Genomic DNA, 26,669 nt, shown 5'->3' with positions numbered 1-26,669 from the left:
AAGAAATGATTGATAAAGCCATCTGGAAAGTTTATTATAAACAACTTCAACAGACAGCAGTTTCAGAAATCTAGGCAAACAAGTTTGTGATGTATTTAAATATTATTGTACATAAATGTATATCAAATGGCACACAGCTTGATTTACCTGCAAATATGCATGGACCATGTTCATATAATACTGCTGATCAGGAGAACGGATAAAAGGAGGGAGGAGTAAATGGAGAGTAAAGGTCTGCTAAAGGAGCACTACTCTTCATCTTAGCATATGAGGCATCAAAGTGTACGGTACCTCCATCACTTGCAGCGTTCAAAAAGAAGAGACTAAATTCACCCTCCACACACAACTATAATTGCCAATTTTCTGACTCTGGCTATGCACTTATAGCCCTGGTTGCTGGACAGAACTAGGAACCATGCATACTGCATATATTTGATGCAAAGTTAGGATACATTTGTGAAACCAGCTTTTTTTTTTTTTTTTTTTGCTGGACGAGGGCAGAGATCAACTTTGACAAGAGTAAAATATAGCTCCTTTTTGGTGAAGGAAGATACATCTGACTGTAATTTAAATATTGTACGAGATTCATCTTAAACAGAACAGTTTTAAATCAGTGATTACATCAGTGCCCCATTTTAGAAATGCTTTGATCCATTGTTGAGAATTCTGAGCTGTGGCCTCATTTCTCAGTTTTCATTATGGCCTGTTACCAATTTCAACAGTGCTCATAACCAACTAGCAGATATCTTAAAACAATCATACAAGTGTCTGACAATGTCCTAGAAGAAGGGCTTTGTGCGGGGTTTGGTAATCAAAGAGGAGCTGTATCAACAGGCTTGCCTTAATAAATATCAGAATATTATACACCACCCCAATATCCATGAATTGTGTGAGATTCCAGGGGTTGCAGGCATGCTCTTTAGGGCCTGTGTTCCCTTTTGGGATAACGAGGCACAGTAGAGGCTCTGGTGTCTTTATGATATACGGTTTATTTACACATATATACAAACTGAGCCTATGATGGAGAGGCTCACAGCATCAACACCCCAAGAGGGTCTGTCCTCCTCCATAAGCACACCATTAGATTCAAAAAGCAAAAAGCCATCCACTCTGTCTCTTTGATGCAGCTTCTCCCAGCCACAACATGTTCTGGCCACCCCCATTCTCTCCTTGCCAAGCCGCTTGCAAAATGACTTCCTGTTCGCTTACGTCATCCACCCTGAAATCCTCAATCCTTTGGGTCCCTGCCCACCAACACACAGCTGCAGGAGGAGTCCGTCCCCTTCTTGTCTGGCAGTGTTCACTGTCTCTTGATGGTTTCCCTGATGGGCCATCGCCCAATGGCTTACACTCACCTAGCCCTGCCAGGATAGCCTGGCTTGTTAGCATAAGCTAAACCCAGGAATTTCCAGGTTTAGTGGAGTTTAATAAAACCTTGATTAATTATCAGAATTATGGGTAACGTTCACTCACAAACCCCAGCACCCAAGACCTATAGCAATCATTTCATTTATGAATCAATTCCCATAAGGCATCTTGATGATTTTTTTTACAGTGTAATGATATTTATAACGTTACATATATAATGGCAGTTAAAAACACTTGCATTTCAAAGCCATTTTGAAAAAAACTATAAATATAAAAATTGTTTAAAACTAGAACACATACTTAAAATAAGTTCATATCCAGGACTGGTAACAGATGTGATATTGATCTGGAAGGCTAATTGAAACTGAACATCTTTAGAAGGCACTGAAAAGCTAATAGAAGGCGGTTGTCTGGGTCCAAAGCGGAGGTGTTACCACACTAATTCATACGTTAGCCATGCTTATCCCTTTGTAATGTGTTGTCCCCTAGTACTGATAGCAAGAGGGCTTTTGTAAGTACTATGTGTCAGCCTCCTAGGTGCAACACAGGGCTACAGAAGTCCAAAGTTCCCCACTCCTCAGAGTCTTGACCTGGAACAGCCACAATGGAGAAAATCTGAATCAAACTTCTATCAAAAAGTTGACTTTGTCAGTGGCATGGAAAAAGAATAGATATCTAAAGGAGAATTCCTGGATGGGATGCCAAGATCCAAGTTTGGGACAAGAAATCTTTGGTAAGGGAACCCCAGCAAAGATTTAAAAAACACAAAACATGCAGCAAAGCAAAGCATGGGAATATAGGTTGTTAGACCTTTAAAATATCCCATTTTAGGTTGCTTCCAATGCTCCCCACTTCCCTTATAATAGAAAGAGAGCACATGTTTGGCAAGGTAAAATTGGCTAACTTATAAATTCTTCAAAGCACAGATTCATGTGCTTTTCCATACAGCATTCAAAAAAAGCTGCATATTAAAACTTGGCCTAGTTACACTGGTGAAAGTTCTTAAATTATTGGTATAGGAGCTCAAGAGTGGCTTGCAAGAGCCATATGGTCTGAGCTGCAGCAACCAGATCGGAGTTCCTCACATGTTGAGTTTCTCAGATAGATCAAGTGATACAAAATGGCGAGGCTCCATGGGGTATCTGGAGACACCATGGCAGGTCACAACAGCTGCCTACCATGGAATGGCCAGTTCCTCCCAAGGTGAGCTAAGCCCAGCAGGACAGCTTGTTCTATAATTAGACTTAAGCATGCTGGTTATAGGAGGCTGGTTATTCCACAGAGGTTTTTGTTAACTTTCCTTTTCATGTCTTCATCTGAACATTAACATTCCATGCTATGTCTTTATCTTATGGATACCTGCTTGGAAAGAACTTCACTGTTTCAACCAGGAAATTTCACAAAGGTTACCTAAAGAGTTTTCAGATGGTTGCATATGTTGGGTCATCATTTCCTCACTTATACTTGCATATAAATAAGACTTTAAGAGACTCCACAAGCCATTAGAACACAGAACATTCTGTGGCCTCATTACTCCCAGAAAAGCAGTGAAGAAGAACTGAAACTATGGGTGGGGGGAATATTTTTAACTGTAACATTCAAAAACACAATCAAAATCCTCTTTCTAATAATGCAGTCATTTGCAATTCTGGTAAGGAAAGCCAGTTTTTCAATTCACCAGACTCTAGCAATCAGACACATCCATTTTAATGTTGCTCCTATTTGTATTATTGTGGTGGTGAGAAAAGAAGACAGATTTTCTTTTTTCTTCACTTTCTGGAGCTACATATGCAAATTCCTTTTGCTGTGCATGCCAACATTGGTATGAATATGTATGCCTGGTTCACATCAAGTGCAGGGAAGCACAATGTATTATGCTATTGTCTAGTCATCTGAGTTAGTGCAAGAATCTGCTTACAGCACAATTCTCTTCAGCAAACCTGCCATACCGTCACAGTTTTTGTATAATAGCATATTGGTTACTATTCAGGAAAAAAAAAACCCCACACATTCCTACTTATTGGTATTCAATTGAGGGCTATAATCTGGTCTTAATCACTGCTATGATACAGAGATTCTACACGGAATGTGTTTCCCTCCCCTCTCTTTACAACATCTTGTTAATCGGACCACAACTAAGAACCACACAACAGAATTACAGGTCAAACCAATGGAATTTAGATTAACTGCAACTAAGTCCTGCTCCATCACTTTCAATGCACCATTCAGTTCAATCTTATGCATGTTTATTCAAAATTCCTATAGTGAGTTTGCAATTGTAGTCATGATGACAGGTTATTCTTTTCTTACTAATGAGTTATTCATGCAAATAAATATTAACCATTAAAAATTAATAATGCAGAAATAAAAGTACATTGGTAAAAATATATTCCATATTCCTATAATTTTATTACCAGTACCTTATATCAGATTACAAATGAAGCTATACTTTCAATGTAATGTGAGCCAGGTGACCACCTTTCTACTCTAAAACAGAAAAGCAATTCCAAAACTCTTTATAATTTATAAAACGTGTGCCCTTTTTTACCTAATATAAAGTACTATTATATTTCCAATATACCTATAACAAACATTCTGAGTCTTGATTCCTACGTAGCCAAAACAGCACTACAGACACACACGATGAGGAGGAATAAGCAAGATTGAAGGAACCCCAGAGTTTGAACAAGGCGCCAGGCAAACGCATTCCTCATCTCCCAGGCCAATGGCTAACTGGACAATCTGTGGTCTTTTAAACTGTGGGGGTATTGTTTTTGTTCGTTACTATGTGTTTTTACAGACTACTTTGTGATCCTTGGATGAAGGGCAGTATAGAAATTTAATAAACAACAACAGCTACAGAATGTATTTAGGAGGAAATTTCAAAAGAGTCAATGAGGACTGAGCATGCTTAGTAAGCATGCAATGCTCACTTATTACTGAGCAGAAAAATGAAAAACACTTATTTAATTTATATTTTTGCCAATTTACTTGGTGTTAGATAACATTGATATATCATTTTCATATAATTTTCTCTTAGACCATAACATGCTGTAAAATTTATATCCATATTCCCCAATCGTTCCCATGCTTTCATGTCTATATTATGACCAATATGTATTGCCCAATGTATCATTGAGATTTTACTTGCTCATCTTTTCTCTCCCATTCCAATATTTTATACATTTTAGACCGCACTTTTACATTGCATTCCAACAGGTCTCTCTCCAGCTGTGATATCTGTTGGGGAACAAATTGACCCATGCATTCTAGGCACAAGTCAGAGAGATTTTCTCCTTGCCCTGATCCTTTCCAAGGGAAAACCTCCTCTTTAGCAAGAGGTCAGAGCAAATTGGATTTCAGGGGAAACCTGAATTGCCACTTGCTTTGACTGAGCGCTAAAGAGTGGTTTTCCGTGGGGCAAAGCAGTGGGAGAACAGGGCCCAGGAATTACCATTCAGTTGGTAAAGGGCTTAAAATTAAAAAGTTAATCAGATTCAAAGTTATAATTTTCATGCCACATCTAAAACAAAATTCTTACATCATTTTGGCCTCTTTTCTAAAAATAAAAGATAATAGCAAACATGGAAAATAAAATATAAGCATGGAAAAATAAAAACATGGAAATAGATAAATATTTCAGAATAAAGGGAAGGAAAAGTTAGAAAGTCTCCAACAAAACATTTAATTTGAGGAAATAAAAAAAGGCATTTTCAACATTAATTTTTATAGAGCCCTAAACTTATTATTTGGGGATTAAATTACTTTTCTGGTCAATTTTTCATCCAGGTTTACTTAAGATACACATACTGAGTGACCCGCTGGGAAGAGCTAATAATGGGCAGCTGTGTTAGAAAAATAGAACAAGTAGTCAGCATGACTGCCACTAGCTGAAAATCTTTAGCATGGACAAGCTATTGTTCAATGTGAAATGCACAGTCGCATGCAGAGCGAAATCAACCTGCTTTCAAACCTCCATTCTCTCTCCTTTCACCAATGATTGCTGAAGACCCCAAACCAACCATTTAGCAGCTTTAGAGGCAATGCCATTTTCCTGCAAACTAGAGCTGTCCACGAAAGCATCTCTCCACTTAAGAATTGTATAGATAATGCAATAAAAAAATCACAGCAGGTTCTAAAAATAAATTAGCTAGCAATAAATCATTTGTTTGATAAAGTCAATGGAGGCCTGGGCTGCAGCAATTCTTAATGCTTTTTGGATGCAGAACAGGGTTTATTTTGTTTCTCCTGACACCAGCATCTGATAGGCCATTGCAAGTCTCAGTTTACAGATAGTAGAAAGCCAACAGCATATCCAGGTGGTGGATCTAATGTCAGGGATGAAGAATAATGTTTCAGAGTGTTCAGCCCCCACTATCCAAACATGAGTGAACACTGAGAAAACAATTACTGCCTTTCTCCCAGGATTATCTCCTGTGCGCCGGCTACACAGCACCTAACCAAAGGTATGAGCAGCTGCCTTTTAATATAAAATTTAATAAAAAAAATAATGAAAATATAGTATAAGCAGCTGTCATACTAATGCGCCACAAGTGAATCCATGTTCAGAACTACTGCTGACATGAATCTTCCTTGATTATCTTGTTCCTCTGCTGCAAAAGGAGCAGCTATTGAGCAAGCTGTGTTTGCAAAATGGGTTTTCACTGTAGATTATTATCTTATTTACTGAATTTGTTAGTTGCTTTATCTTGCCCACAGAGCCTAGGACTTGCCGATCAGAAGGTCAGCGGTTCGAATCCCCACGACTGAGTGAGCTCCTGTTGCTCGGTCCCTGCTCCTGCCAACCGAGCAGTTTGAAAGCACGTCAAAGTGCAAGTAGATACAGTGGTACCTTGGGTTACAGGCGCTTGAGGTTACAGACTCCGCTAACCCAGAAATAGTACCTCGGGTTAAGAACTTTGCTTCAGGATGAGAACAGAAATCGCACGGTGGCAGTGCGGCAACAGCGGGAGGCCCCATTAGCTAAAGTGGTGCTTCAGGTTAAGGACAGTTTCAGGTTAAGAACGGACCTCCAGAACAAATTAAGTATGTAACCAGAAGTACCACTGTACATAGGTACCGCTCCGGCGGGAAAGGAAACGGCATTTCTGTGCGCTGCTCTGGTTCGCCAGAAGCAGCTTAGTCAGGCTGTCTGTGGACAAACGCCGGCTCCCTTGGCCAGTAAAGCAAGATGAGAGCCACAACCCCAGAGTCGTCCGCGACTGGACTTAACGGTCAGGGTCCCTTTACCTTTACTTATCTTCCCCAGGGCAACCCAAAGCGGCCAACAAGATACATTAAAACCAAGAGGAAAAAGAAATACAGTCGTACCTTGTAATTTGAACGGAATCAATTCTGGAAGTCCGTTCAATTTCTAAAACGTTCGAAAACCTAATCACAGTTTCTGATTGGCTGCAGGAAGGTCCTGCAGCTAATTAGAACCCGCTGAAGCCCTATCGGATGTTCAGGTTCCAAAAGAACGTTCACAAACCGGAACACTCACTTCCAGGTTTGTGGCATTCAGGAGTCAAAACATACGAGTTCCAGGGCGTTCGACAACCAAGGTACGACTGTATCTTAAAACCATCCCGCCCACTTCTAAAAGGCCAGAGATAGATTAAAGCCAAAGGCCTGACTATAAAGATAAGTTTTTGCTCGGCACCTATAGAGATATATAATGATGGTGCCAGGCAAGCATCTCTGAGGAGAGCATTCCCCAAATAGGGAGCCACTGCAGAAAATGCCGCTCTCCAGACCTCTTGTGAAGTGGGCACATGATGAAGAGCCTCAGATGATGAAGGATCAGGGTCCAAAGCTGAAGGAAGGCAATCTGCACCACCCAGACCATCTGAGCCTCAAGCAACAGCAATGGATCCAGCTGCATACCTGCTCCTTCAGAGGGAGTGTAACCTCATCAAAAGCAGACAACCCCTCATCCATCTGGTCTAGGGAACCACCTAGCAACAGTGCCTCAGTCTTATTTGGATTGAGCTTCACTTTGTTGGCTCTCATCCAGTCCATTACCGAGGCAAGACAACAGTCCAGCACATTCACTGCCTCACCTGCAGATGTAAAGGAGAGCTGTGTGTCACCAGCATATTGCTGGCAACGTATTCCAAACCTCCGGATAACCCAACTTGGCGGTTTCATGCAGATGTTAAACAGAATGGGAGATAAAAGTGAACCCCAAGGAATCAGACTCTGAAAGCTCCAAGGGGCCAAACAGTACTCCACAAGCATCCTCCTCTGAAAATGACCGTCCAAGTAGGACCAGAACCACTACAAAGTGGTGCTGCCCACTCTAACACAGACATCCAGAAGGATGCCTTGTCAATGGTATCAAAAGCCACTGAGAGGTCAAGGAAAACTGACAGGAACACATTTTCCCTGTCTCTCTCCCAACAGAGGTCATCAAACAGGGCAGCCTAACCCCTGTCTAAAATAGATCTAGAATCAGCTTCCTTCAAGAGTGCCTGAATCCAGTCTGCAACTGCCCACTGCAACCTTGCCCAAGAAAGGGAGGTTGGCAACCACCCATTAATCACTTAAGATTTTCCAAATCCAGGTAGGGTTTCTTAACGAGTGACTTTACCACTGCCTCCTTCAAGCAGGCAGGGACCACCCCCTCTCACAAGGAGGCATTAATCACCTCCCTGGCCCAGCCAGCTGTCCCCTCCTTGAGAGATTTTATCAGCCAAGAGGAGCAAGGTTCCTCCCCTCCTTCAGGGTAGACTGCAAGAGGCCCCTCACTACATGGAAAAGCTCTGCTGTGTGGCATAGTGAGAATGCATGAAGGCAGCAAAGTATGCCTTCTAAGTAGGCTCAATAAGCAGCATTCACTAGTGTGTGTTTGCATTTGTCTAGAGCAGGCATAGGCAAACTCCAGCCCTCCAGATTTTTGGGACTACAATTCCCATCATCCCTAGCTAACAGGACCAGTGGTCAGGGATAATGGGAATTGTAGTCCCCAACATCTGGCTTTGCCTATGCCTGGTCTAGAGCAGGAGTTGTCAACCTGGTCCCTACCGCCCACTAGTGGGCATTTCAGGATTCTAGATGGGTGGTAGGGGGTTCTACGGCACAAGCTGAATCCTCCTTCCATCAAGCACTGGTTCGCGGTAAGGAAATTTTACCATTAACAAAGAAGCATTAGTGGGCGGTAGGTATAAAAAGGTTGACTACCCATGGTCTACAGTTTTTCTCCACTTGCATTCAAGCCATTGAGATGAATGGAAGAGTTTACATGCCAAGGATCTCAGTGCACATACACACATCTAGGCCATTTGGTAATAGCAACCAAGATTCACAGCTACTGAATTCTAAATCCTTGTCTTGTTCTACAAAGTTGAGAAACTATCACTTCTGGCCACTTCTTTAGTTATAAAAATTTGCGATGCATCTGTTAGCGTCCAAAGTTTCAATCCTTTCACCACTTGGTTTTATTTTCAAGAAAGGTAATTAAAAATGCATTCGATCATCTATCAGCCCTGTCTGTTGTAAAATAATCAGTTGCTAGCCTGGCAATAAGGGTTGTGCAGAAATGGAAACAAGCTTCACAATGATGGAAGCTGATGGTTTACGAAGTCACTGAATGAGAACTGATTATTGATTTGCTATCCTCCTAACAACATCAGTGTCAAGTGATAATGTACTGTACCACTTGCTTCAGAGTAAATAGCAATTTTTATATTAGACCCTTTCTTGCAAATTGGCTGCTCGCAGGGAAAGCAAAATATACAGCCATCTGAGTATCTTGAAGCAGTACACGAACTGCATTGAGAGAATGCCAGCAAAGCACAGAAACATTGTTGCTAGTGTTTAAAATTTGAACTTTTCCCATAAACTCCAAATCAAAAGCTTGAGAATTCTAATCCTCCAGTTGCACAACACAGACAATGCCCTCTTGTTTTCCAATTTGTGTCTGCATGCTATTGTTTTGCCGGAGATTATCCAGCTTGTTATAAACAAACCCAGAATGGCTGCTATTATTCAAGAAAGCTTAATTATGGGAACTGTGGCCTACAGATTCTGGTTAAAATATAGCTATTAGATGGAATCCAATTGGTGCCCCTACCTAGAAAGGAATTTTGATCCAGGAGGTGGCTTTCTTTGCCAATTCACTCTTTCCCTACAATTCCTCGCACGACCTGCCACCCTATTTTGGCGGGTCCAATAATCTGGACATATTTGGAGGGTGGAGCATAGGAAGTAGGACTGAAAGCAAAAATTGCCTCCCCTTTCCTTCTGTTAGCAGACACTTCAACCAAATCAAAAGTCCTTCTGTGAGTCCATGTTAGGGATAGAAGGTTCTCTGTTTCTCCTTTTTCCAATTGTAAATTTAGTTCTCCACATTTCCGCAGCAATTTGCGTGTTTTTTTAAATTGTCACAAAAAAACCTTCAGCATTTTAATGCAAATTTCTTCTAATACACACATTTTTATGTAGCTTGAGTAATGTAAGACATTGTTGCTAACAATTTCCCCTAATATGAGTTTTTGTATGTTGTTTTCACTATTAATTTTAATGTGGACTTTCCACTAATATGTGTTTTTGTAGTATTGTTTGAAGAACTCCCTTGCACAATTCAGAATTTGATGGATGGCTGTGATCTGAATCAAAATTCTCCCCTACTGTACAAGGCACTGATTAAATTACTGCTCCCAGATTTTTCTTTTTATATTGTTTACATTTTTATCTTGCTTTTCCTGAAAGGAGCTCAGGGAAGTGCATGTTGTCTTCCTAATTTTTCAGAAAAGTGCTGGGAGGTGGGCCAGGCTAAGAATGACTGGAGCCAGGGCTATTTTTCTAGAAAAACAGGTGCCAGAACTCATCATGAACGCCTCCTTTTTTTCCCGCTCGAATGGCAATGGCATCCACCTGAGAGGTGCTGGAACTGAGTTTGGGTGAGTTCCTCCTGAAAAAAAATCCCTGACTAGCTCAGGTTTACCCAGTAACTTTTGTGGCTAAGTGGGCATTAGAAGCTGGTTCTCCCTAGTCCTATTCAACATTCTATACCAGGGATGTCCAACGGGTAGATTGTGATCTACCGGTAGATTGCTGGGGTGCCCCAGGTAGATCGCGGGATGAGAGAAAGTGATCATGGAAAAGCAGCTCCTCTACCTTTGCTCCCCCCAAAAAACTCAACAACTCTTGCCTCTCCTCCCAAAAAAGCTCAACAACTCTGGGCAGATCTCCCCCCAGTTAGTTGCTACCTTGGGTAGATCACTGCCAGTTTTTTTTATACTAGGAGTAGATCACAGTCTCTTGGGAGTTGGACGTGCCTGTTCTATACCATACAGATGTCCTCTTTTAAAACGCTAAGACAAGCCCTGTGGAAAGACACAAGCCCTCTGTATATGTTGCTTGTGTCTGTGGCATAACCATGTCCAAACCAGAACTGGAGCCATGCTTTTCGCTCTGCCCCCATCAGATCTTCTTTAGCAGCTGCACATGGGTGTCTATATGCAAAGCCCAATATGCCAACTCCTGCCCATGTGTAGCAGTCCTGCAGGATCAGGACACCATCACACACAAACACTATATGTGAGCAGGAGCTTCTACACACATGCACCATTTTGCTTTGGGCTTTTTGTACACAACATGGAGTTGTTAAAGAAAGAGGATTTGATATTGGAGGCGGCACTATAAACACATCTCTCTTCCAGCTTGTAATGTACACATAAAGTTAACAACTGTGTGATGGCACTGTGAGTAGAGCATAAGACTCTTAATCTCAAGTTCTGGGTTCAAGCCCCACACTGGGCAAAAAGATCCCTGCATTGCAGGGGTTGGACTAGATGACCCTTGTGGTCCCTTCCAACTCTACAATTGTATGATTCTATGCTACTGCAGAAATGTACAATTTGAAAGTGGTTACATAATTCTCAAAGACCCATGATTGGAGTTCTCCTGACCACCATGTTGGGCAATCCTAAACTAGAACTTTTAAAGCACCCTCTGATTATTTGCAGCATGTTGTTGTTGTTGTTGTAGTATGTCTCACTTGGAAGCAAAACAAATTGCCACCAAATAAGATGTTAGTTTCTACATACACAAGGGAGGTATAAGGAGCCAAGTTCAATAGAAAAATATCCCCATGCTCAGCAGTCTCCAGGAGCAATGGAACGATGAGTATCAGTTGGAAAAGAAAAAACAGAAAGGGGGAGTAAGAAGTGAATTAGCTTCCTTTAAGCTCCTGACAGCTAATCCTTATGGCTAAAAAGAACCGCCAATTGTCCTTCAGAGGGATTAGAAACTGGTAGATTCTGCCTCCTTTGTGGTCATTCGCAGCTTTGCAGTGTCTGGTGAAAGGCTGCGGACAGCATTTATGGGGACTACCCCTCCCATTAGCCATACCCAGCATAGTCAGTGGTCAGCGATGATGGGAAGGCTTGTCTAACAACTTCTGAGGAGGTAGAATTTAATGCCCATCATCATCAATGAACTTGCCCTTCAGTACATCATAGAATGCAGAACTTCTGACACTGCAAAGGGTGGCTTTAATGAGCCAGACGGTTTTGAGCTCTTGTCAGAGGAGCTTTTTCCTCCAGTGATGTGTTCTGGAGTTTTGGCAGCCTACCTCCTCTTCCGGCTCTTAGGTGGTGGGAATTGCTTCTGTTCTATTTGACCTGAGTAAGTCCAAACAATTATTGCCCTCCATAAGCTAGTGAGCCACTGTGCAATTGAATATGTTGGTGGTATTGTTCCAGCAGTGCACATCCTCAGCTTCTACGCTTCCCCAGGGAAATGAAGTATAAATCCCAGTGACACCATGGGCTCATGGTAGAAATTACAGGGGCAGGCCTTGGATTATGATTGGAGAGGCAAACACATGCACCAGGCTATTCCATGGTTTTAATTTTAGTTGTAACTTTTTCTGAGGGATAAAAAAATGCTTAAAACAACAGCCACAACACATGCACTAGGGATGCTAAGACTAAACGACATTGCAGCTTTGAGGAAGGAAAGGGCTATGTATCAATGAGACCAATTGCTCATCCACACCAAGTTCTATTGTGTATTTACTGCATATTTGAGGCCAGTTTGAGGTGTCATCCACATGTTTCCCTCATGCAGCATCCACCCCACAGTTGATTTTACAGTCAACTTAGATTTCCCTGATCCTGGGAAAATTCTAAGAGATAAAACCCTAATTTACAGTTAGATGCTTACCAAATACACCAGGCATAGGCAAACTCAGCCCTCCAGATGTTTTGGGACTACAACTCCCATCACCCCTAGCTAACAGGATCAGTGGTCAGGGATGATGGGAGTTATTGTCCCAAAACATCTGGAGGGCCAGTTTGCCTATGCCTGAAATACACACTTGCTTTTTACATTCCCTTACCTAATTACATGCCCCTAGCCATCAATGCTTCCTGCATTCCCTGGCTTCTCAATTCTTTTCATCTCACTTCTGCAGTGTTGTATCAACTTCCAGCTGCCCGGTGTAATTATTACATTAATTGGAACCTGTTGTAAATGCACAAACTCATTCCTGCTTACTGAAAGGTAGGTGCCCCCACCCCACCATTTTCAAAGAAGTGGATGTATAGGATTGCAGCCCTTGGATTTTCAGTGAGAGCTTGCTCCTTGGCCCACAAAGGGTTAAATGAAGCAAATGAGATGGTTTCCAAGAGAGGAAGGAAGGGGGGGGGGAGGGATCCTCCAGAGCAAAGGCCCTTCCTCATCCAGCCTTGGAGACAAGCTGGATGCAAAGAGGGACCACAGATCTTATTTAGGAGTGAGGCTAACTTGAGATCCTGCCCATATGTGGACTTGCCCAAAGCACAGATAAAAAATATTCAGAGCATAATCAAACAGCAGCTATGAGCCTCACTAGCCTGGTTTGTTGAATGCTGGCCTTGCAAATGCAAAAGTGGGCATTAGCTCAAAATATGTCTCATTATTAATTACGAAGAGAGTGAGAAGGTCAGGGTAAGGGTGACTTAAGTCGTAATAAAAATGAGTATTCTGAATAGCAAAAATCTGTATTACGAGCCCATTATTAGTGAGCATCAGCCCTGCCAGCTAAAATATTCCAAATGCCACAACCAACCAAGCCAATCACCATAGCCACTTCCATGCAAATTAAGCTGTTATGCGTACTTCCTTTAATTTCCTTAACACTTGGGGTTTCTTCAGTGGATTGCACCCTCAGATAATCAGCATCTGGATAATGGGATTTTATTGAGATTTTATTACTATTACCTGTTATTTAGCAGCTTTTCTTTGCTTCTGCTTTGTATATTGTCTTCATTGTAATGAAGCTTTTCAGAAAGAATACAGGCTTTCAGGATGACATTTCTCTATGATTTATGCACTAGATATGCCTCATGACGAACAAGTGTTTCCTTTGTTGCAGAGTCTTCACAAGTCATTTCATTTAATTTCAGTCATTTTTCCTGTCAGCAAAGTAGTTTAGAATGAAACTGGGCTACATTTGAAGAGGGGAACAAACACTGCCTGAAAGAACACGTCTGTACAAAAACCTGATGCAAACTGAACCAGTCCAGAGAGCCTTATGCATAATAGTGCTTACTAATCTCTCATCACCACACTTCCCTCCTGGGATCAAGTAACTGGGTAAACACTCTGAGATGTCATCAATTGTAGCACACATCACAATTTGTGGGTCAAGGATGGAAGTAGGGGGTAACCTTGGCTTACAAAAGGTGGCATCCAACTGAACAGTTCGACAAGCACAAGCACTTGGGGGTACGCAATGGAACTAACTTTCCCTCTCATCTCCCTGCACACCCCCTAAAAATGTTCTGGGGGTTCAAAGAAAATTTATGGCATGCACAGGGAAAGGAAATGGAAGGGAAGCTGCATTAATGCAAAGTTACTTATATATAAAAATCAGTATCAATTCAATTTCCTTCTGACACATCCTTCCTCTTACTTATTCTCCGGGATCTCACCCAGGGTCCAAACAAACTCTCAGCTCACCTGCAAACATCTCAGAATGAGAAGAGTTCCGGGAAACAGCAGCCATCTGTATAGTCTGCTGTCTCTAGGCTTGTTTTTTAAGGGCAATCCCAAGGTGGGTGCCCACAGCTGTGTCCCATTCAGCTGCACTCTCCACACCCAGTCCCAGGTGCAGCAGGTTTGTTGAGTTTTGCTTTAAATAAATGGGAGAAATGGACTCACTTTTATTTACACAGCCTGAATTACAAGCAGACTACCATGAAGAAGAAAAACGGAGTCTAAATTGTAAATAATGCTTGTGGCTGTTTATGTTAACTTATTTCCCTTTATCTATATAGGGTATCCATGACTAATAAGATTTTGTGAAACCTGCTGCAGCCGAAAAAGCAATATTCTGAAAAACAGTTGTTAGGAGAAAGAAAGAGCTTGTGTAAGAAGGCTTTCTCAAGTGCCACAAGACCCAAAATTCCTTAGACGATGTTGGCCAGGCTTCCTCAACCTCGGCCCTCCCGATGTTTTGAGACTACAATTCCCATCATCCCTGACCACTGGTCCTGCTAGCTAGGGATCATGGGAGTTGTAGGCAAAACAATAATAATAATAATAATAATAATAATAATAATAATAATTTATTTATACCCCACCCATCTGGCTGGGTTTCCCCAGCCACTCTGGGCGGCTTCCAAAAGAATATTAAAATACTGTGATACATCAAACATTAAAAGCTTCCCTAAACAGGGCTGCCTTCAGATGTCTTCTAAAAGTCTGGTAGTTGTTGTTCTCTTTGACATCTGGTGGGAGGGCGTTCCACAGGGAGGGCGCCACTACCGAGAAGGCCCTCTGCCTGGTTCCCTGTAACTTGGCTTCTCGCAGTGAGGGAACCGCCAGAAGGCTCTCGGTGCTGGACCTCAGTGTCCGGGTAGAGCGATGGGGGTGGAGACGCTCCTTCAGGTATACTGGACCGAGGCCGTTTAGGGCTTTAAAGGTCAGCACCAACACTTTGAATTGTGCTTGGAAACGTACTGGAGCCAATGTAGGTCTTTCAAGACCGGTGTTATATGGTCTCGGCGGCTGCTCCCAGTCACCAGTCTGGCCGCTGCATTCTGGATTAGTTGTAGTTTCCGGGTCACCTTCAAAGGTAGCCCCACGTAGAGCGCATTGCAGTAGTCCAAGCGGGAGATAACCAGAGCATGCACCACTCTGCCAAGGCAGTCCGCGGGCAGATAGGGTCTCAGCCTACGTACCAGATGGAGCTGGTACACAGCTGCCCTGGACACGGATTTAACCTGTGCCTCCATGGACAGCTGTGAGTCCAAAATGACTCCCAGGCTGCGCACCTGGTCCTTCAGGGGCACAGTTACCCCATTCAGGACCAGGGAATCCTCCACACCTGCCCGCCTCCTGTCCCCCAAAAACAGTACTTCTGTCTTGTCAGGATTCAATCTCAATCTGTTTGCCGCCATCCATCCTCCAACCGCCTCCAGACACTCACACAGGACCGTCACTGCCTTCACTGGTTCTGATTTGAAAGAGAGGTAGAGCTGGGTATCATCCGCATACTGATGAACACCCAGCCCAAACCTCCTGATGATCTCTCCCAGCAGCTGCATATAGATGTTAAAAAGCATGGGGGAGAGGACAGAACCCTGAGGCACCCCACAAGTGAGAGCCCAGGGGTCTGAACACTCATCCCCCACCACAACTTTCTGAACACGGCTCAGGAGGAAGGAGCGGAACCACTGTATGACAGTACCCCCAGCTCCCAGCCCCTCAAGACGGTCCAGAAGGATGTTATGGTCGATGGTATCAAACGCCGCTGAGAGATCCAGCAGAACTAGGAAACAGCTCTCACCTTTGTCCCTAGGCCGCCGGAGATCATCAACCAGTGCGACCAAGGCAGTTTCAGTCCCGTGATGAGGCCAGAATCCCGACTGGAAGGGATCCAAATGGTCCGCTTCTTCCAGGCGTGCCTGGAGTTGTTCAGCCACCACTCGCTCAATCACCTTGCCCAAGAATGGAAGATTTGAGACTGGGCGATAGTTGGCCATCGTGGCCGCATCTAAAGATGGTTTTTTAAGAAGCGGTTTAATAACCGCCTCTTTCAGCGGGTCTGGGAAGACTCCCTCACGGAGGGAAGCATTCACCACCCCACAAAGCCCATCGCCCAGCCCTTCCCAGCTAGCTTTTATAAGCCAGGATGGGCAAGGATCAAGGAGACAGGTGGTTGGTTTCACTCGTCCAAGCTGCCTGTCCACATCCTCCGAGGTAACAGATTGGAATTGATCCCACACAATTTGACTAGACAGGACTCTAGCACTCTCCCGCCCCGGCCCTGCTCCCACGGTGGCATCGACCTCTTCCCGAATCTGAGCGACTTTATCTGCAAAAAACTTTGCAAAATCATTGCAGGAGATCATGTGGCCCGTACTGGGCCCCAATGTAGCAGGTGGTTCCGCTAGATTGCGGACCACCTGAAAAAGTCTCCTGCTGCTGTTTTCTGCAGATGCAATAGAGGCGGTGAAGAAAGTTGCTACTGACACTTGGTAGGCTCGACATTGAGCTCTAACCTGTGTCCGGTCAGCTTCAGAATGGGTCCTCCGCCATCGGCGCTCTAGCCGTCTCAACGATTGTTTCATTGCCCTCAGATCCGTGGAAAACCACGGGGCTGTCCGGGCTCCATGCAATCAGAGAGGGCGCTTCGGAGCCAAACAGTCAATAGCCCTGGTTAACTCCACATTCCAGCGGGCCACCAGGGAATCAGCTGAAAGGCCATCAACATGGGATAAAGCATCCTCTACCACTCTCTGGAAACCATTTGGATCCATTAAGTGGCGGGGGCGGACCATCCGAATCAGTCCCACCTCCCTGCAGAGGGGAAGGGTCGCGGAGAAGTCAAGTTGCACCAGGAAGTGGTCAGACCATGGCACTTCTTTTGTTTCGCTTTTACTTAGTGTCAGATCACCAACATCCATTGAGGTAAACACCAGGTCCAAGGCATGTCCGCGGCTATGGGTTGGGCCAAACTTATTCAGGGACAGCCCCATGGAGGCCATGCTTTCCACGAAGTCCCGAGCGGCCCCTTGTAAGGTCGTGTCGGCATGGATATTAAAATCCCCTAGGACATCTGGAGGGCTGAGGTTGAAAAAGCCTGATGTTGGCATTTCTTATGAGTAGACAGGAGAAACCAGCAACAGAAGGGAGGGACAAGCAACAACAAACTGAGATCCTGGGATCAACAGGAGCCAGTCCTGCTGATAGAATTGACAAAGCTCAGAGCATTGCTTTATGAAAACCAGCCTGTTTACATCCTTTGTCAGGCAAAAGAATGTCTATAGCTTTGTGATGGCTCCTTAAGGAAGCTAAATCCTAGAAAAATGGGAGTATTCCAAGTAACAGCAGGGATGGGGAGACCTGTGTCTCTCCAGGTGTTGTTAGACCCCGACCGGCCCCAGCCAGCATAGCCAATAGTGAAGGATGATGGGAATTGGGGGGGGGGGTTACAGGTTCCCTATTCATGGAACAGAGAAATCCATCTGATCCCAGAGAAGATAACTCATCCACCCTCAACATACACACCCTAACCAATGAATTGTACATAGGAAAAATAGACATATTTTTTGGAATCAGAAACAGGAGTAGGCAGGGAGAAGGAAGGAAAGAGGGAGGGCTTGTGAGCTGAAGTCACCTACTTGGATGCAGAAGCCTCTTTCTGGGGACCTGACCCAGGGCAGGGAACCTGCTGTTTGAAGGAGCGCTTAAGTTGTTTGCCTCCACCTATGTTCTCTTCCCATATTTATAAATAAACCCAAATGTTACAAAATGCCACATCTCCAATGATCTCTCCTCTGAAAAAGAAAAAGACACCAAACCCTGTTTAAGTATTCTGTTACCTTCTTTTGGCTTCCTCATGTGCCCTCAGGTACTTGTGCACACTTTTCTGTCAACTGGGACTTGTTAGAAAACCCAAAAGTTCTACTTAGTCCTCTTTGTTGCAGATGCTCTTGGCAGCCATCTGCTAATGTTGGCTATTATTCTCAAGCGCAGCTGAAGTATAAAGCTAACAGAATGCACACAAAGCATTTAGCCAGGTCATGAAAACCCTGGTTGGAGATTGTATCTCTTCATCAGGCATTGGTGCAAAACTACATGAAGCGCCATAGCAGATCACCCACTCTGTCTGTAAGTAAGGAGAGGGTGATGGAAAAGTCCTTGAATGTGTGTGTGTGTGTCCACCTGCCTTAATGTGTGTATCTGCCTGCCGGCCTGTATATCTTCCTCTGCTGAAGGTGTGTGCATGCACCTTCTTGACTACATGTGCCAATGTCTATGCATCTGCCTGCCTGTATCAATCCCCCTCTCACTAAGTGTCTATGTACTCTGAGAGTGCGCTTGTGTCCAACCATCTGACCCTCAGAGAGCTGACTCTCATTGTGGCCATCAAGTCAAAAAAGCTCATCCATCCCACTCCACTCTTTACTCTGTAGGCCAACTGGAATGTTCTCTCCCTCCTGGTCGTTCGTTCGGGAGCTTTAAAAGATTTCTCCAATCCAAACATCACAGCAACCAATACCAAGAAGCATCAGCAGACTTAGGAACCTGCAGGGTATTGGCGGTTCGTGTAACAGACCCAGTAGCACAGCATCTTGGCTAATCTACTTTATTTACATATAATACACTTGAAGCATTCTGACTTAGCTCCTTCCTCTTTCTCATCAGTCAGCAAAGGGAAAGAAAAAGGGAAAATAATCCTACATTCCGGAATATAGTAACACATAACATCCTGTCTCCGTCACTTCCCACACTGTGGAATGAAAACATACCCCGTCATGTGATAGACAACAATCCCATGACTGCAAACACAGAACAAAAATCCTAACAGGTATCACTGGGAATCTTCAGAGGACGAGCACCAGTTGCACACAGCCTACCACTACACATGCAGAACTATGTACCAAGATAAATTTCAATCCGTGTGCATAAGCAACACAGATAAATCTTTTGCTGAATTGGGACAAAAGAAGACAAGTTTTAGCAAAGTCATCTATTAAACGAAGGTGAGAATATCAAGGCCATACTCCCCATCTGTTTCTATAATAATGGCTTATTGTGGACAGCTTCTTAACATGCACAAAAGCTAGCAAACACTGGACCTAGATGGCAATGGTTGACACATTGATCTTGAAAATAATAGCACATATGGTGCTAAACTGCCATATTTTAACCTTAAGATACACCTTTCTGACTAGATGAAGTTGCAGTGATCGCCCTGTTCTCATTGTTTCCCAACAGGGAAGGTACAATTGCAGAAATCCTTGCAATCCTGTGCTGACATGCATATCCTTCCAGCACTAGTCAGTCACTGAAGTGCAATCCTGAGGTGTATTGTTTGGAGGAAATTAAGCACTGCGGTTGTGTGCATGAGCTGCGTCTCAGTTCAGCGACAATTCAAAATTGTTATAGGGCATGTTCTCCTGACTACTTCAGTATGTTAAGTTCCTTTCAAAATACACAATCAAACCTCGAGAGGATTGTCTGCGTGTTGTGTGCTGCTGTTCCTGTTTGAATCGACTCTCTGCTCTGAGCCAGCACCTTTTGTTTTCCCATGGCCATTGCTAACAGCCAGAAGGCTAAGCACAATCCCATGAAACATTATACTGACAGCCTTGGCCTCAAGGTGTTTCACAGTGTGTGATCTACATGCAGCATGCAAATCTTGTTTAATTAAACCATTGACTCTCAGTGCTAGGAACTCATAGTATGCTGGTGATTGCCATTCATGCTGTGACCTATGATTCCTTGAGGTTAATGGTTTGTTCCTAGTAGTGCACACATTTTCAAAGCTTTAATGTGGTGCTGAATGGACTCGGGGGACTACAGAAAATTTGTATTTGAAAAAGCAAAAAAATGGGGGGGGGGTGAGGATTGAATCTTTTGATGCTAAGCGTTCAGGAGAAACCCGCCTCCCCCAGCTTTCTATTTGATTATAATTATTGCATAATTTATTCACTAGTTTAAAATGGTGCATTTTTCTGATGGAACTTGACTAAGAGAAAGGCATAGTTACATGCACCTTGCTCATATATTAGTCAGAGCTCATACAAATGATTAAACTATAATATACTTACTGATTGGGTAATAACAGAGCAGGGATTTTTTAAAAAAGAATTTTATGAGTATTTAAATAGCTGTGGATTACAGTCCAGAATGTTTGAAGGTTTTTTATTTATATGTGCACAGCATACAGCGGTCATTAAACTCTATGTAGGAATTGCTGTGGCTCTCATGATAGGCATATATTTGCGTGGATGAACTTACTTGAAGTGGTCTCTTGTCATACAGCAGTTCACAGATCTGTCGGCAGCCACATGAACTACACATATGGCAAATTGTGTGTTTGATATGATAGATTACACACATATACCTTCCCAGGGTCAAGGCCTTTCTGAATAACACCTCAATTCAAGAGGTCTTTACTTTAGTTATATGTCTTCACATAAGTAAGCCCCACTGGGCTTTCCCCCAGGTAAAGTTCTCTGAGGTTGAATCTTTAGAAGTGGAAAGCATGACTTAATTGAAACTGATAGCGTGTAACACACCTAACTTCAATAATATTGTGGGAAATAGTACATGCAACCTCATGAAGTGTGTTTATTGCTAGAGTCCTTTTTCATCTGTTTCTGAGACATCTGAAGGAGCAATTAAAAACTCCAATTTCTTAATAAATGCTATAAAATAATATTGTGTATACAGACCGCTTTTCTCCCATTTGTAATAATTCAGAACATGCTCATCTAGAGAAGATCAAACTGTGTTAATTAGTATGCAACTAATGCACGAGAAAAAGAATTTCTTTTGTACCGATAATGCTTTGATAAATCCCTGTGCAATTAAAATGCTTAATTCCCATCTTAAAAGTAGCTTTTTAAAGTATGAAATGTGTTTTTTTTTAAATGTACTGGGATTTATTTTAATACAACTTACTTTTATAAATGCATCAGAAGTGTTTTCAACTACCTTCTTACGTGTTATTTATTTTTTAAATACAAATCCTTCTATTATTTTCCTTATTAAGCCATCTCACTCTAGGAGGAAGAATCAAGACGTGTTCTCCCGCATATATATACAATATATCCAAAATCCCACAATAGATGCATAGAATTTTATGGTAAAAATAGATGTTCATTACAAAACCATTCAATGCTGTTGTATACATATTTAGCCAGACATAAGCCCCATTGTGCTTAGTTGAGCTAACTTCTAGGTAAATCTGCATGCAGGCTTGGTTTCACAATCTCCACCATTTTTGGTAAGAATTGGGAAAACCTGTTGCTTCATTTTCTGCTTCATTCACCTGCTGTTCCACAAACTGTCACTGAATATTTTAAACACTATTCCACTGAATCACTGTTGCACCTGTTATGCATTATTATTATTATCATCATTATCCTGAATAGTGTAAAGTGAACAACTCTCCTTCAGCCAAACTATGCATCTTTTAAAGCATACTTGGCTGACCACGGGGCAGGGTGGGTGGGTGGTTGTATGTGTTTGCTTGTTATATACATTTTTTGTGTTTTTATATTGTAAACTGCCCTGTGATCATCTGATGAAATTCAATAAATAATAATTTAATAAACAGAAATTTAATAAATAACAATTTTTAGGAAAAGCAGCCATAGAGACCCTATTCTGGAATGTGGTCCCGATCTGCATTGAGGCTCCATACCAAAGATCCCACCACCAGTATTTTCCTCTGAAGGCTATGTTTACTACAAGCTGTACCCTTGGGGGCAAATGGCAGCAGGAAAGTGGCGCAATGCCCGAATCCAGATTGATGTACTGTTTTGCCGTAAGCAACAGAATGCAGAGTGCAGTCCTTCTTATACATCACAGGCAATTAGTTTTAACGTGTATTATTTTGGACTTCAGTTACTTATTCTTTCCCAAATGAAAATTACCTCCCCAAATTTCCCCTGCTATCATAGGCAGAAAAAAACAGGGGGGGCATTTCACTGAATATTTCTTAAGGTTAAATCTGGATGAGACATTTACAGTCACTTACTGTTGAATTAAGCTCTATTGTTAATACATGCTGATGGATGATGAGCTATGAAAAGGAGGACTGAAAAAATTAGGGCCCAGGCCAATTGCCTTCTTCAAAAACAGTCAAACAAAACCCAATAATATTAAAACCAGATCTACAGTTGTGGCTGAAATTCTCTACCCCATTCAGTTACTTGACCAGTTTGCAGAAGGTTCTTCAGCAGAAGAGGGAAATTTCTCAACTATTCAAGAAGAACTTGAAGTGTTCCAAATTTTAGCTGAAACGTTGGATCAGTTCTTTATCCCCTACCCCTCAGCCTATTATATTCCTACAATAATTATCTGCAAAAACTCAATGAGAGTATTTTTAATTGGTAGTAGAAAATTGCATATATTCATGGCATACAGAATCTTCCAAGCAATGCTGAATCACTAAAGCCTGCATCTTCTGTACATGCTATTTTTCTCTGTATTTCTCCTTTGTACTGCTAACTCATATTGAGCTAACACATATTAGCGTAGGTCTTGCATTAGATATTCCACTGACTCTTTATCTTTTAATCCCAGCTTTATATGGACAAAAGTTTGTGGGCTAGCAAAACTGTTTTTGAAAGATGAAGAAAACTTTGAACGCTGTTAGCTTTATATACCTACTTGGATGCTTGCAGTTCTGACTCCCAATTGTCGAGACGTTAATGACATCCACCTAATACTTGACAGGGACCCTATGGTGTGTAAAAATAATTATTTCTCTTAATCCTGTTCAGTGGAAAGGGCTATTAATAAATGAAAGCAAACAGCTGTAAATTGTGTATTATTAAATAAAGAATAAACTATTACTAATACTCAATAGAGGATGGTTGGTGGGAAAATATCAATTTTTAAAAAAATATCAGTTTGCTTAACAGAAAATGCTTAAAGGTGCAATCATGCCATTGAAATAAAATGGCAAAACTCCTATTTATTAATCATTTTGGATCCCAGTCATAACAACAAAACGAAGGAAGGGAAGTCCTATAAAAATCTGACAACCTATTTTACTGGATTAAGCTTTTCTTGCTGGTTTTATAATTTAATACGGCACATTCCCACAAGATACAGTGCTCCACAGCATCAGAGATAGATAGGTTGGACAGGTGCACGACTAGCAAGCTAACACCACACGCGAGCCGATCAGCACTGTTGTAAACAAAATCTGCTCTTTTTCCCCCTTACAGGGTATCAAAGAGCCTGTATAGAGTCCTAAAGTGGGTTCCCTATCGGTAGGAGAAAATAACAGAGGCCAACCAGAGAATATTGAGAAGCAAAGCAGCTAGTAAGCCTGATCTTTATTAAACTGTTGCAACAGGGTCCTCACTCACCACATGCAGGAGGGAGGAGGAACCCCGAACAATGGTGTGCAAGCCCTTTTATAGACTTTTTGAAATTGCCACCCTGCAAGCTTAAGGCCACCCCCCAATACATCATACATACATCACAGAAGGTGTTATGTACTGGGCCAGCAGGGGGATACTGTAGATAGTTATGCAAATGAAGGATCGAGGGTGACGTTCAGTGATTGGATAGTTTGTATGCAAATGAAGGATCAAAAGTGACGTTCAGTGATTGGATAGTTTTAGAATGTTGTTACAGTAACAAGGTACTGGAGCTCTATATAAGCAGGCTGACTGAGCCCTTCAGCTCAGTTCAGTTCTGGCATCTGAATAAAGAGCTGTTTGAAGAATCACTGTGTCGTCTGATATGTTCATATGTTGATATGTTCCGGCCTTGGCTGGGGAGGGCGGGGTATAAATAAAAATTATTATTATTATTATTATTATTATTATTATTATTATTATTATTATGTTCACCCACAACTTAACAGAAGGGGCGATCTACAGCAGAATCCTAAGGCCAGGATACCTCATAATGGTCAATGATTGCTTGATAATGGTCTCTGATTGCATTACCTGGGCAGTTTGGCTACTCTTTTGTGATGGTGAATACTTTAGTTCCTGAATCCAGGTCACAGGCTCACTCTATTCATATGCAGATACATCCTTAAGACAGGATTTGTGAGCAAAGAGACCATGGGGAGGCTTTCCCCATTTGCCTCCCTTACTGCAGAGGAACACTTGAAGTCACTGGGAAAGTCAAAATGGCTTCAGGACTGCTTTCCTGCACTGTTTCAGACCCAACTCTATTCATTATTTTCATTGCCATGATCCTACACTTTGTCAAAGGGAAACTCTCCACCGAAGTAGAAATCGTATATTAAACAGATGGAAAGCTCTACAATCTGAGCAGGCTGAAAGCAAAGAGTAAGGTTACCATAACTTCCGTCATAGAGCTTTAGTATCCTGATGACAACATAGTGTGTGCATGCTCAGAGGATGACCTCCAAACCATCCTAAATATCTTTGCCGAAGCTTACGAAAAGCTTTGCCTATCACTCAACATCCAAAAAACCAAAGTGCTGCACCAACAAGTACAAAATAACCCCTCTGCAGCGCCACAAATCCAACTCAATGATGTAACGTTGGAAAATGTTGATCACTTCTACCTAGGCAGTTTTCTTTCCACAAGGGCCAACATTGATGCCAAAATCCAGCATCGCCTGAGCTCTGCGAGTGCGGCTTTCTCCCGATTGAAGTGCAGAGTGTTTGAGGACCAGGACATTCACAGGGAAACCAAAATGCTTGTTTACAAAGCTATTGTAATACCAGCCTTACTATATGCTTGTGAAACATGAACCACTTATAAACGCCATCTCCAACTCCTCGAAAGAATCCATTAACAGTGTCTCCGAAAATTTTACACATCACTTAGGAAGACAGGTGAACTGATAGTGTACTGGAAAGAAGTAAAAATCACCAGTGTTGAAGCAATGATTCTTCAACATCAACTTTGTTGGACTGGTCATGTTGTGTGGATGCCTGATGATTGTCTTCCAAAGCAACTACTCTAGTCCGAACTTAAAAATGGAAAGCGTAATGCTGGTGGTCAACAAAAGAGGTTTAAAGACTGTTTCAAGGCAAACAGTGTTCAAGGCAACACTGACAACTGGGAAACACTGGCCTGCGAGCACTCCAGTTGGAGAACAGCCTTTACCAAAGGTGTCATGGGCTTTGAAGACACTCGAATTCAGGATGTGAAGGTACGCTTGGCAAATCCACACCGTGATCAATTCCCGCCCGGAAACCAATATCCCCACTATGGAAGGACATGTGGATCCAGAACTGGCCTCCACAGTCACTTTCGGACTCATTGTTAAAACCGTGTTTATAGAAGACAATCTTATTCGGCTACGAGCGATCGCTAAAGAAGAAGATACTTATGTATGCCTTTGCCTTGTACATTGATTAACATTTAATTTATATATTGGAGACTTTAAATTCTTATAACAGGAACATACAGTAAACTGCACTTAAAAGGGACTAGCACCATGTGGAGAACAAAGAGGGATAGGAGGATCCCATTATCAATCAGATACTGTATTCAAAGCACCACCATAAAGGCAATACCGGGACATGGGTGTGGCTCCACCTGAAGGCATGTTAAGACCTGAGCAACTCAGAATAATTAATACTGGCTTTGTAGTAACTATGTCAGGTAGTAGTAAGTATGTAGTTTCAGGCCCCAGGACCCACTTTTAACCCAACCATGCATTTGGGGACCAATTTCTTAACCATTTACCATATATTTGTATGACAGTGTTCCTGTTGTAACCCAGTCCTGGGTCCTGTCAACTCTACAGGAATCCTATTAAGACACGACTGAGTAACTGTCCTCATTTTCCACAGGGGAAACTGAAAGAGGGAGGCAAGCAGCTTGGCTAAGGCCGTTGTATGAGTTCCTCCCAGATTTTAGGTTTGAACAGGAAGCTTCCTATCCCACAACTCGTATTCTGAGCCACTCCAAAGACTGGGCTTTCTTCCTAAGTGCCCACCTCATTCTTACGCACAGAAGGAAAACAACCACGCTATTACCTCAAGGAGAAGAAGCACGACGCCCCTTTTCTTGCTTCGCTTGAACTGCATAAAGTGGTCCCGAAGTTCTCTTTTGGAGGGAAAGGATCATACCAACTGTTGTGACGTGGGGTTTGTGATTTCAGCTCTCTTGACATAATCTGCTGGAGACAGTTCTCTAGTAACACTTCTTTATTACAGCAAACAAGACTGAAGACTGAGGAGGGGAAAGCTACATTTATAGGGACAGGGGACTAGCTAGAAAGGATACATTTTGGAGGGAACAATATCAGGCAATCACAGTCCTGCCTTTTGGAGGAAACCAATAAGACAGAGGATCCAAATACAGCAGTTTAAATGAACCAATAGTAGCTGTACCCC

General features: G+C 42.4%; 1 long non-coding RNA gene across 6 annotated transcripts in view; it reads right to left on the bottom strand.

Moving 5' to 3' along the window:
• Window positions 1–26,407, bottom strand: part of LOC310681146 — a 48,418-nt gene extending 22,011 nt beyond the window's left edge. The window contains exons 1-3 of one of the 6 annotated variants that reach the window (XR_014513133.1): window positions 26,270–26,401; window positions 22,996–23,066; window positions 13,579–13,772 (exon numbers count right to left, since the gene is read on the bottom strand). This is a non-coding gene — a long non-coding RNA (uncharacterized lncRNA). Of the gene's footprint in view, window positions 1–13,578; window positions 13,773–22,991; window positions 23,067–26,269 lie in introns of all 6 variants that reach the window. The other 5 variants (XR_014513131.1, XR_014513132.1, XR_014513134.1 and 2 more) reach the window with 5 other exon arrangements.
• Window positions 26,408–26,669: the final 262 nt, after the last annotated feature.

The sequence above is a fragment of the Podarcis tiliguerta genome (assembly GCF_965153285.1).
Source record: "Podarcis tiliguerta genome assembly, chromosome: 1".
Classification (NCBI taxonomy): domain Eukaryota; kingdom Metazoa; phylum Chordata; class Lepidosauria; order Squamata; family Lacertidae; genus Podarcis; species Podarcis tiliguerta.
The sequence above is the reverse complement of the archived record's forward strand: the minus strand, read 5'-3'. Positions and strand labels throughout refer to the sequence as shown.